At 46.3% G+C, this 13123-nt stretch overlaps 1 protein-coding gene across 1 annotated transcript in view; it reads right to left on the bottom strand.

Annotated features, from left to right (window-relative positions):
• GRM4 (glutamate metabotropic receptor 4) overlaps positions 1-13123 on the bottom strand; it is a 326984-nt gene that overhangs the window by 143294 nt on the left and 170567 nt on the right.

Genomic DNA, 13123 nt, shown 5'->3' with positions numbered 1-13123 from the left:
TCCCTGTAGACATGGAGCCTGTCAACTGCTTCTATAGGTGTTAGAGCCACAGCTACTGAAGACCCAGAAAGGAAAGTTTCTGTCACTAAAGTCCTTAGCGCTGTCAAATGATTCAGCATCAGAAAGCCATAGGATTTTATCATAGCGGAAATGACATGAAAGAAGAAGCATTAGCATTTGCTTTGCTACTGCCCCCCAAGGACCATGGGACTTTTCCATCTGACTTTGCAGCTGAAACTTTCCATGTGTTGTCTTCCCTTTTAGAATGTGAGCTCTCAGAGAGCAGAGACTGTCTTACTTCTTTGTGCCCCAGCAGTTTAGAACAGCTTTGCACATTGGAAACACTTAATAAATGCTTCATTCATTCATTCATTCATTCATTCATTCATTCATTGAATTCCTCCTGGCCCCCAGGTGATATTGGCACCATACTAGGAAGAAAGGGAAAAAAGGACACTCTCCCCATCTTCCAGTCTCTTGGGACTTAAATTTGTCTCCCCACCCTTCACCTTTTCCCACCACCCCCCCAAAAAAACCCAAAAAACCTCTGCCATTTTTTCATTCCTTTGGGTTAAGGACAATGCATTAATGTATTAGGTCCCAAATACATAGTGTTACATGTAGTAATATTATTATAATAATCTTTGTGGCCCCAAGGCTTGGCATATAGTGGCTTAATGTTTATCAATTACTTGATTGACACTTTCCAAAACTGCCTCATATCACAATAGCTCCATGGAGTAGATGGTCCATCCATGAAGAAACTAAGGCCCAAGAGGTAGATGATTTTTCCAATGGCACCCAACTAGCTAGTAACTAGCTAGGCTGGAACTAGAAGTTGCTGAGAGGTAGATTTGGGCTCATTATAAAAAAAAAAAAAAGGGACTCCCTCTAAGGTCCCTTCTATGGGCATCTCTTTTCCCCAGGTGGATTAGGTTGTCTCAAAAATTCTATGATTTTAAAACCAGTCTGTTTGACTTCTCATCCAGGGCCCTTTCTACCACATCAAGCCGGAAAACAGCCTCCAAATCGAAGCCAACATCCTTCCCCAACTAACCTTCTACTGTCCCTGGCCCCAGCCCAGGCAGGCAGCCCCCAGGCTGTGCCCCTGGGAACAAGCAGAGTGAAGTGGTAATGACTCCATTAACCCTGTAGGTCACTGTGGTTACACTCAGGAGGAACATTTTCCGGGTGTTTGGCAAGGAACCATCTGAACTCCCCAAACAATCTCCTCCCTACCTCCTCCAACCAGTGGGACTGGTCCAGATCTGACTCAGCAGAGGCCAGAGGAAGGGTGGATGCAAGTAGAAACATAGCAAGAAGGAAAGCAAGAGGGCTGCCCAATGATGAATATGCTGCAACAGAATGTAAGCTCCTTGAAGGCAGGGACTGTTTAATTTTTGTCTTTGAATTCCCAAAACCAACATTCTTGGCATATAATAGGCACTTAATGCATGCCTCTTGACTGATCGAGGTAAGGTTGGCAAGAAAGGGCCAAATTATGAAATTATAGAATTTATTTTTAATTTCAAGCAATACCTCCTATGCCCATATTTCCTTCTTTGGAATGGAAGAATGGCTTCTTGGGAGAAGGGGAGCACAACACAAAACATTTATTAAATACCTACTGTGCATACGGCACTAAGCTAGGCCAGAATGAAACAGAAAGTTTAGATATGACCTGGGTGCTGCACTCATGTTTGATTCTAGCCTAATACAGGGCTAAGATAGCCACATAGACAAGCTTCTTAAGGTTAGTGCCCCTACCGCCACCACCACCACCCCAAGCCTGGTCCTAGAGAAGAGAAAGAGAAAATGTACTTCCTTTTTTTTTTTTGCAAAGGCAGAGAGCCATGGGTGTGAAACATCACATATATAGTACTGTCCAGCTCAGTGGAGGTGTTAGTCCTGCTGAAATGTTTTTTTTTTCATCTTTTCTCTCTTTCTTATTCTTTGTTACAAGGTCTGGCCCTCTGGGATGAGGATGAGGGAGAGATATATTTGGAAATGAAGATGATGTTCCAAAAAGATATCTATTTTTTGAATAATAACGTTGTCCCTCTTTATTCCCCCCTATTGAACGTTCTCAAAACCTCCCTGAGGGAGGAAAGTGTCTGATAAACTCATTCACACCCAAGAACTGATGTCACAACTGCATAGTACTCTATACATTAGTAGACTACTTCATCAAGTGTTCCCCTCCCAGGAGATATTATTGAATGTATCCCAAAGGAATATATTTCTACTGGTGGGATTCCAGGTATATATTTTGGAGCAGGGGAGCTTCCTCAACATATCTCAATTGAAGGTTTGTTCTACTTACAGGTAAGATGAGTCCGGACACTAGCAGAGCTGCCTTGGGAAGACTAAGGGAGGAGGCAACCCCACCTCCAGGGTTGAACTAAACCTAGAGAGGTAGAGGCCGAAACTCCTCCCCGACTAAGACTCCTCTCCACATAGACTCCATCTTGGGACTCCCAACCCCAGAACTGCTTCCCTTACTTCAGGTTTCATCATCTCATGTATGAATTATCACCGCAGCTTCCTTACCCCATGTCCAGCGTCCCTCCTCCCCTGATCTATCTTTCACCCATCTGCCAGAATCATCTCTCTAATGCACAGCCCCAACCATCTCACTTCCCTGTTCCAGGACTCTTACTGGTTCCCCATTGCCTACTGAATAAGGTCCAGACTCCTGATGTGGCATTTCATGCCCCTCCTCCCAACCAAGCCCCAAGCCTCCTCTCCAGTCTTACCTCATCCCACTCCTCTATTAAACTCCCTACTCTAGCTCTGGATGACTCTTCCAACATCACCCATACCAGCCAGGACCATTTCCACCTTCACACCTGTATTTATGCCCGTCCCCTCACCTAGAATCCATGCCCCAATTCCCTTGATGCAAATCCTATCCAGCCTTCTTCAAAACACATGCTTAATTGTCACTTCCTCCATGAAGTCTTCCCTGGGGAGCTCATTCTGTCCCATGCGGGATACAACATATACACACAAAAAGTATGGTACAAAGAGAATAACCACATTACCAAGTTGTTGTGAGGGACAATGAGGGAATGCAGCTAGGCTCAGTGGATAGAGCTCTGGGCCTGGAGTCAGGAAGACCAAAGTTCAAATCCAGTCTCAGACACTTAGTAGCTGTATGACCCTGGGCAAGTCACTTAACTTTGTTTGCCTCAGTTTCCTCATCCATAAAATGAGTGGAGAAGGAAATGGCAAACCACTCTAGTATCTTTGCCAAGTAAACCCCAAATGGTGTCATGAAGAGTCAGACATGACTTAAACTCAACAACAAAATTAAAGCAAAATAAAATCTTAAAAGTGCTATGTAAACACCACTTGTCACCTTTGTTCGAAAATATACTGGCTCTGTGTGTGAGAGGTAGCAGTGAAGAAAGAGCCACAAACCTTGCCTTTGACACATACTGGTTGTGTGACCCTGAGCACGTCACTTCTCTCAGGGGTTAGAGGAAAGTCTCTCAGACCATACTTTCATGGAAGGTGCCCGTCTGCATTGCTAGGAGCTTCCTATCCACACTAATAAAATCACAGATACAATGTCTGTCCCTATCCCGGGAGGTGTCCTTAAGGACAAGGAATGATCCACCTACTTAGAGCTCTCCAAAGCCCCGCATACAGCAGATACTCAATAAATGCTCTTTGGCTAGCGCACTGACTCCTCACTGCAGGATTCCAGGGATTCTCTTGGTTCTCCAGTCCATCCTAGCTCACTGGGACCCCCTTCTTCCCTTCATCTCTACTCTCTCTCCACCTATACTCTTTGGCTCCACACCATGACCTTTATATGATGTATTGCTGCATCTTGCAGCCCTATGGGCCGTGGTATTTCTTCCCCTGACCTTTCACAAATGAGCTGCTAGACACCCTCAGGGAGGAGCAGCAGCCCCACCGGGTTCTAAGCCACACTAGAGTCTAGCACTGCTGCCTGCTTCTCTTTCCCACCCCTCCTCCCCATCCTCCCACCTCCATTCCTCCTCTACTTAGACAGGAGCTCCTCCAAGCTGACCAGCAGCCCCAAGAGCCCAGGCATGGAGGCTGATCTGTGGCAGGTCTGTTTCTGAAACAGGCCCAGGGGGCTCCTCAGAGCAGGCCAGGGAAGGGGGATGGGGAGTGATTGGCAGAAGGAAAGCCAGGTTGGAGGCCAAGAGACTCCGAATGGTGTTCCAGAAGCCAGATGCTGCCTTGCGCCAGATGTCAACGGCTATCCTTCTCAAGATGAGCAGCTTCTAGCAGCTGGCTATGTCCTTTTGCCATTCTTCATCCCCCATCCTCCTCTCTAGCATAAGAGGGGCTTCAGTAAACACCTAACTTATTCATACAGAATGCCCTTCTGCTCCTTTACCCAAAGTCTCCCCAGCCTTCGAGGCCTAGCCCAGATCTTACCTCCACAAAGCACTTCGAGACCTCCCTCTCTCCCGCACTCCTACAGAACTCACACTCCCTGCCACACAGTTTAGTATCGTAATGATATACTGTCTCATCTTGTTCCCTGGAGCTTCCCGTGTGAATATCTTGTATAACCAAGTACGAACATGTACCTAGCAGAGTGAACACATATGTACTGCCAAGGAGAAACGTGAGCAAACGTGTGTGCGGCCAAATACAGTTGTGTGCCTGACTGAGCAAACACTCCAGGATGGCCAAGCAAGATACGTGCATGAGCAACCACGAGCTTCGGGGCTGAAACCGGCCAAAGAAAACGTTCTACAAGGATCGTCCTTGCGTGACAAGCGATGAGAAGATCTGCCAGAAACGAATGTCCATCTCCGCATTCTGGCTGAACTCAGGAAAGTGAAAATAGGAGACACCTGCTATGGCCCAGGAGAAGGGCTGGAAGAGGGGGTACCAGAGAGGCAAGCAGAGAGAGGAATAAGCAGAGGGAGGCTCCAAAAGGGCTGGAGCTGGGTTCTAAAGAAATGTCCTTTGCAGAGGTGGAGGACTATGAGACGTTGTGCACACTGTCAGACTAGGTTGATATGTTAGTTGTTTTTTTTTTAAAGGCAATTGGGGTTAAGTGACTTGCCCAAGGTCACACAGCTAGTAAGTGTCAAGTGTTTGGTCTGAGGTCATATTTGAACTCAGGTCCTTCTGACTTCAAGGCCCGTGCTCTATCCACTGCGCCACCTAGCTGCCTCTTATGTTAGTTTTGCTGAATTTTTTTTCCTCTTTATTTTTTGCTCTTCATTATAAGACATGCTCCCTGGGGAGCGATAAGGAAGAAATATATTTGGAAACATGTTAAATATGTTAAAACAAGGAAATATATGTTAAAAATAAGAGATATCAATAGAAATTAATTTTTAAGTAAAATAAACATCCCAGAAGGAAATAGATCAGAATTTACAGCTGAGCCTACAGATCTTTCTCCATGATGTTATTTTCATTATCCTCATGGATCCATTCTCCAAGCATCAGTGGGGGAAATCTGACTGTAGCATTGTTGCCACCAGCCCTTCCCTGACCCGCATCCTAAGGATGAACATGAATGGGGTGGGGGATGAGAGAAAGGGGGATGTTGCAACATCAGCTACAGACCAATTCCTCATAGATTATTTGTCAGAGCCACTTTATCTCATCCCCCTCAGCTGGGGTCCTACATCACAGACAAACTGAGATGAAAACACATACTGTGGTTGAGAGCTCTGCTGCATTTATTTGCTTCTGGGACTTGAGGAAACTCTAGTAGCTTAGCTCCTGTCCCACATCTTGTGGCTGTCATCCTGCTGACAACTTGTGCCCAAGCCTGTGTCCCAGAGTGCCTAGGGGCATCCAGGGGGCTCAGTGGATAGAGTATTGGCCCTGGAGTCAGGAGGACCCGAGTTCAAATGTGGACTTAGACACTTACTAGCTGTGTGACCCAGGGCAAGTCACTTAACCCCGACTGTCTCACAAAAAAAAAAAAGAATCTACAGCACGCATTTGGTTGGGGAGGGGAGACACACAAATAATGATCCTATGGGAAAAGACAAGTGCCATAAGAATAGGGAAAGATGGGGGCAGCTAGGTGACACAGTGAATAGAGCACTGGCCCTGGTGTCAGCAGGACCTGAGTTCAAATCTGGCCTCAGACATTTGACAGTAACTATCTGTGTGACCCTGGGCAAGTCACTTAACCCCATTGCCTAGCCAGAGAGAGAGAGAATGAATAGGGAAAGATCATTTCCCATTGCAGAGATCAGGGAAGGCTTCATGGAGAAGATGATAGTCTACCTGGTCCTTGAACAATGGATCAAAGGATCCCAGATTTAGAGCCAAATGAGACCTTAGAGTTGAACTAGTCCAACCTCTCCCTCATTTTATAGAAGAGGAATTTGAGGCTTAGAAAAGTAAATGATTTGCCCAAGCAGTAAGTAAAAGAGCACAAATTTGAACTCAACTTCTCTGGGTTCAAAGCCAATAATTTCCTTATCTGCTGTACCACACTACCTTTCCAGAGAGGGTTTTCTCACAAAGAGATGAGGAGAAAGGCATTGTGTCTAGAGAGGAAAGTTCAGGACATACAATTAATTAATGTATGCCTGAATAAATGAATAAAAAGAATTTATTAGGTGCTTAATATATGCAAAGCACAGTACTAAGCAATGGGGGGATCTGGACCCCTAAAAGAAAAGGCCCTTGAACTTTCCACACAAATTCCAGGAACAATTTTGTGGGAAATCTCGAGGGCCTTTCCTTTTAGGGGTCCAGATCCCTCCCCATCACTCAACCCTGGGGATGCAAAGAGAAAAGCAAGGCATTCTCTGCTCCCAAGGAACCCACATTCTAGTAGGGGAGACAACGCATAAACGTTTAACTGCAAATCAGATGGGAAGGCCCAGCAGTCCTTCAGGTACAGTAGCAAAGCAGATGGTAATGCATCTTCTTTAATGTTATTTCCACTGATAAAATCATATCCGTTTCTGATGTTGAGTGCCATGGACTTTGCCTGAGAAAACTTTCTTCTCTCTCTCTCTCTCTCTCTCTCTCTCTCTCTCTCTCTCTCTCTCTCTCTCTCTCTTTATCTATCTCTCTGAGATAGATATATCTATCTCTGAGAGTTGGTTAGAAGGACAAATACAATACAAATATCTAAAGCTTTGAATACTTTGGTCATATAAGATGGAACTCATTGGAAAAGACCTTGATGCTGGGAAAGACTGAAGGCAAAAGGAAGAGGGGGTGGCAGAGGATGACATGGATAGTGTCATGGAAGCAACGAATGTGAGCCTGGACAGACTTCAGGAAACAGTGGAGGCTAGAAGAGCCTGGCCTGCCATAGTCTATAGGGTCACAAAGAATCAGACACAACCCAACAATAACAACAAAAGATAATGTGGGGGCTGTAGTACTTGGTAAGGAAGTTGCCAGTTAGCATCTACAAAGAAATTGCTTCCATGAATAAAGGCTGTGGGAACTGGACCTAGAACAGGGTCAGTGGTCTGAGGGGCAATGACACTCCTAGACTCAGGGTTCTGGGCTGTCCCCATTGAGATCTGAGGAGATATGGGCAGCTAACATGGTTTGACTTGCCTGGCATACATACGGCATCCTATCTCTCCTTCTGGGTGCCTAGGCTGACCTGCCTGCCCTGTTGGTGGCAATCAGTAAGAATGGCTGACCCCTTCCCAACAGGGGTTGTTCCCTTCCAGTCAGACTGGAAACAAGGCCAGTGGTCTGAGGGGCATTGGGATTCCTAGGGTCCTCAGGCTAAGATGCCCTTCAATGATAGCTAATCAGAAGTTGGTGGTGGTGGTGGTGGTGAGTACACACAAACACACACACATGCATGCACATGCATGCCCGCAATGAACATAAATGTACATGCACACATGTAATAAACATGCATGCACATGCATACAGTGGGGAAGCCCTGGATTGGGAGCCCAAAGACCTGTCTCTAGCCCGGGGTCTATTACAAACTTGGCTTTGCGACCCTGGGAAAATCACATCCTCATCTTCCTGAACTGTCAAACAGGGATTATAAGACCAGCCCTATCTACCCCACAGGACTACGGTGCAGTGGAGTGGGGAGGGGAATAGCCCCAGCACAGCTTGAAAAGCACAGTCGCTGTGGGAATCTCATTAACCAAAGGCCTCTCTCAAGGGAGGCATTCCCCTTGGGCTGCCTGGGTACCAGGAGATTGTCTTTCCCACAAACATTTACTTATTGAGACCCAAGGCCTAAGGAGACCCAACCATCTCTAGAGGCTTGTTTTCACAAAGAAGATGGATCATCTTGAAACATCTTTCACTAGATGTTCCCTGGTCACAGGTCACAGGATTTTCAGCTAGAAGAAACCTCAGAGGTCTTTGAGTCCAACCCCTAATGAAAATTAAAAAATAAGGCCCAGAGAGGTTAGGCACACAGCTAGGAAATAGCAGGGGGAGGTTTTGAACTCAGATCTTATCACTCCAAATCCAGCAGGTGCCTCACAATGCTCTCACTGGGAATTATGCAGCCACACACAAGGCACCCAAAGATAAGGTGAAATAACTGGGGATACTTAGCCTGGAGATGAAAAGAGTTGGGAGGGAACAGGAGAGCTGCCTTCTGGTTTTTAAAAGGCTGCTCTGAGGAAGAGTGAGTAGGTTTGTTCTTCTTGGCCACAGAAGCCAGAAGTAAGACCAAAAGGTCTTCAATGAGTTTGCCAAAGAAGCCTCCAGCCATTTTTTCATCCAGTTCATGGGCACCTACTTGACTTTAACTTTTCTTATTATCATCTCTCATCAGGCCTGGAAAAGGCCTCTACAACACACAGAGAGGGCCCTGTTCTCCACCTTCGAAAATCCTGGCCATCCAAACCTGGCCAGGAACAAAAGCCCTTCCCTCCTTAAACCATATGAAATAAGATCAAGGAATCATAGATATAGGGTGGAATGGAACCTTCAAGGCCATTGAGGCTAAACCTCTTACTTTACAGATAAGAGAACTAGGGCACAGAGAGATTAAGTGATTTGCCTGCAGTCACACAGCTAACAAGCGTCAAGGGGATATTTAAACTCAGGCCTTCCTGACTCCAAGTCCCATGTCCTATGCACTGAAGCACTTTGGTTCAGTTGGGGGTGCTCTTCCCCCTCCCACCTGGCCACCTGCAGTACCTCTTACCCAGGCCCAGCTCAGGCCCCATCCTCCACAAATCTTCCCCCACCCCTCCACTGTTCCAGCCCACACTGCTTCTTCCTCTTCTCATCTCCCACAGCCCTCATTATCTGCACCACTCACTTTGGCACTTAATCATATGTCATCTTGCACTCAGGATGCTGCAAAACACCCCATCTCTGCCCCTCTGTCTCATCTGAAATACAGAGGAAATCCCAGCAGCAAAGCAGGAGGGGCAGGGAGCTAGTGAGTGCCCCGAGGATTCTAATCTTGTCTCACCTCAGGGGCCTTGTGGCCTGACTGCTTTCTCTTCTCCTCATCATGCCTGTCTCACTCACACACACACACACACACACCCCACATTAAAATGCTCAGTCACACAATATCACTGATACAGTCCTAGTCATGCATAATCACATCCACTTAAGATCCAGCTCTAGAGCTAGAAAGGGCCTCAGAGGTCATGTGGTCCAATCCCTGGTTTTACAGAGGAAGAAACTGAGGCCCAGAGGATGTGACTAGCCCAAGGTCACACAGGTAAGCATCTTTGTTATATATTCACAGTTTGACAGGGTCACATAATCACAAAGTCAAATTGTCTGGCTGGACAGACCTAGAGGCTGATTAGAGAAATTTACTTCATATGCTGAAGAGGAAAATAAGGCTCTGAGACATGAACAGATCTGCCCAATATTCAGATTTCTATAGATGCCTTTACAAAACACTTTCCTCCGAACAGCAGATAAGTGGTGCAATGATTTGGAGTCAAAGGACCCAGGTTTGAAACCTGTGTGACCTTGAGCGAGTCGAAACCTCTAAACTAAACCTCTCTGGGCCTCAGTTTCCTTATCTGTAAAATGAAGGGCTGGGACTGGATGACCTCTGAGTATAGCTCAGCTATAAATCTATGGTCCAATGAACACTGTGGTAGAGTGCAAGTATTATTATGCCCATTTTCCAGCTGAGGAAACTGAGGCCGTGAAAGGTTAACATTGACTTGCTCCAGGTCAGTGGGCTAACTAGCAAATGGAAGAGATGAGTCCAGGACCCAGATTTTCTGACTTTGAATCAAGTGCTCCTCCCTTTTTGCCACCCTGCCTACAACCAGGCAGATGCATGGACACGCTTGTATCTTATGTGATCAATTAACCCACAAGCTTATTAAGCCCCTATAATGAATTCAATTGATCAACAAGCATTTAATAAGGACAAACTATGTGCTAGGCAGTATGCTGGGCCCCGGAAAGCAAAGACAAAAGCAAAAGCAGTCTTTACCCACAGGAGCTAACAGTTTAGCTGAGGGAGAAAATATGGCCATATATAAGCAAAGAATTTGTTCTTGTTCAATCATTTCAGTCATGTCCAGCTCTTCCTGACCCCATTTGAGGTTTTCTTGACAAAGCTACTGGAGTGGTTTGCCATTTCCTTCTCCAGCTCATTTTACATATGAGGAAACTGAGGCAGACAGGGTGAGTGACATACCCAGGGTCAAACAGCTAGTAAGTGTCTAAGGCTGGATTTGAACTCAGGTCTTCCTGACTCTAGGCCTGCGCTCTATCCATTGCACCATGTAGCTGCTCCATAAAATAAGTACCACATAGATAAAAGGTGATTTTGAAGGCAATTATAGTAGCTGAGAGGCTATAATAGAAAAGCCTCAAAGCGCTTACAGTAGGAGGGAAATGAAATTTGTGCCCAGAGAAGGAAATACAAGATATATACAAACTAAATATACAGTGATGAGGGCACTGACACCTGAGGAAATCATGATGGGCTTGAAGGAGATGAGAGTTGAGCCAAGGTCACACCAAGAGGTGGTGCTGAAGAGGAAGGGCATTCCAGGCATGAGGTAGGGACCGCCTTTGCAAAGGCACACAGGTGGGAAATGAACTGTCAGGTACAGAGAAGGGCTAGGAGGTTGGTGGGTGGAGTGTGGACCACATGAAAGGGAAGTAAGGCCTGATGAGCCTGGAGAGTCAGGCTAGAGCCAGACTGTGGCCTGGCAGACCACACACACACCCCCACATACCCAGGAATGGGAGCCTGCCCTGAGTATCAGACAAAGCAGGTGCCCCACACTGCTGCAGTTCCTCTACCGTACTCTGTCTGCAGCTTTGTAGACTGTTCACCCCTTTCTCCTACTATGGATCTCTTCTCCTCCTCCTCCTCCTCCTCCTCCTCCTCCATCACCTTCAGAAACACCACATGCTGCAGGCCCAGCTTGTCCCTCTCTAACCATTCCTTATCTCTCCTTCCATAGTGCCTCATCCTTTCAGTCCCGCAAGGACTTAATGCAGGTGTTCTCAGGGTCCTCCTCTCTTCCCCTACATCATCTCTCTACAGGAACTCAATGCCTTCCAGTACCTCCTCTAGATCAGTGACTCCAGTCCTGATCTCTCTTCAGAGGTCAAGACTGGCCTCTCCAGCTCCCCAGAGGCCATCTCCATCTGCATGACCAGCCAAGACCCCGAACTTAAAATGTCCAAATTTGAGCTTATTTTCCCCCTAAACCTTCTTCCTCACCTGTCACAATTAATATATAGATAATTCCTTTTTTTCTTTTTTTTTTTGGCTAGGCAATGGGATTAAATGACTTGCCCAGAGTCACACAGCTAGTGAGTGTTATGTTTCTGAGGTCAGATTTGAACTCAGGTCAGTGCTCTATCCACTGTGCCACCTAGCTGCCCCTTGATAATTCCTTTTTATCCCACCTATATAACATTGCTCACATCCATTCCCTCCTTTCTATTCCCATGGCCTCTATCCTGACACTAGCCTCTATTACTATCTTCCTGGACTATTGAAATAGCCTCCTAACAGGTCCTTTTGCCTGCATCCTGTCATTCAGACCATCTGCCCCTTCTACAGCTGCCAGACTAATCTCCTTTATGCAGACATCCAACCATGTCACTCTTCAGCCCGAAAACCTTCAGGGCCTCCCTACTGCCTTCTCATTAGGGTTCAAATTCTTTTGCCTGGTCTCAAAGCCCTTCATTATCTGGCACCAACCTATCTTTCCAGACTATCTCATACTACCCTCCACATACTCTACACTCCAGCCCAACTGATCTATTCTCTGGCCCCAAAGCACCCCATTCATTCTCCAGCCTCCAAGACCTTGCTCATTCTGTTCCTATGTCTGTAACACTTGCCTTCTCCCTCTTCACCTGTTGAATGCCTGCCTACCTTTTAAAACCGAACCCAAACACCAGCCAAGGATTCCAGGCGGCCTCCTCTCTGCCCTTTTGCTGGGACAGCAGATGGCATTTGATCTCGTACTTAAGTCTCAGGGTTGCTGTGGGGATCAAATAATGTAATATTTGTAAAGCACTTGTTACACCAGACACATAGTAGGTGCTATATAAATGTGCATTCTCTTCCCCTACCCATCCTGAGGGAAAAGAGAAAAATGGGCCATCCATCCATGATATCTGGGAAATGAATTTTAAGAAAACACATTTCAAATGAGGCACAGAACACCGGCAAAAAAAAAAATCCACAAAGGAAAGAGCCTACGAAAGGCAAAGGAGTATGAGAAAGTATGAGAAATCTAGCTATTGTTGGAGGAGACAATTGAGAGCCTTGGCATTTTTTTTAGTGGAGAAAAGACAAGATGGGTAACAAGGTGATTAATCTGGCTAATCCTAAAGAAATCCGAATGGCCCAAGGGAAAGGTTACTCTGAGCAGTCACAAGACCCGAGTTCAATTCCCGTATACCCCACAAAAACTCACTGTGTGCCCTTCGGCGAATCACAGCCTTTCTCTTGGGCTCAGTCTCCTGCCCTGTAAAATAAAGGGGTTAGCTAGACTCCCCGTCCTCTACAGGCCTCTTTCCAGCTCTAAATTTCTGTGCTCTGATGAGTGTTAGCAAAAGTGTAAATGGGGTCTGAAGAGGATTCACAGAATGTCAGAGCTGGAGATCCGCAGCTCCAGCGTCAGAGTGGGAGGGGGGCCTCCTGCTTCAGCCAAAGGGGAGTCTAAATAGCATGACAGCACTGAGACAAGGC

The sequence above is a fragment of the Phascolarctos cinereus genome, unplaced genomic scaffold (genome assembly GCF_003287225.1).
Source record: "Phascolarctos cinereus isolate Bilbo 61053 unplaced genomic scaffold, phaCin_HiC Scaffold_5;HRSCAF=322, whole genome shotgun sequence".
NCBI lineage: Eukaryota > Metazoa > Chordata > Mammalia > Diprotodontia > Phascolarctidae > Phascolarctos > Phascolarctos cinereus.
This window is presented reverse-complemented; position numbering and strand designations above follow the sequence as displayed.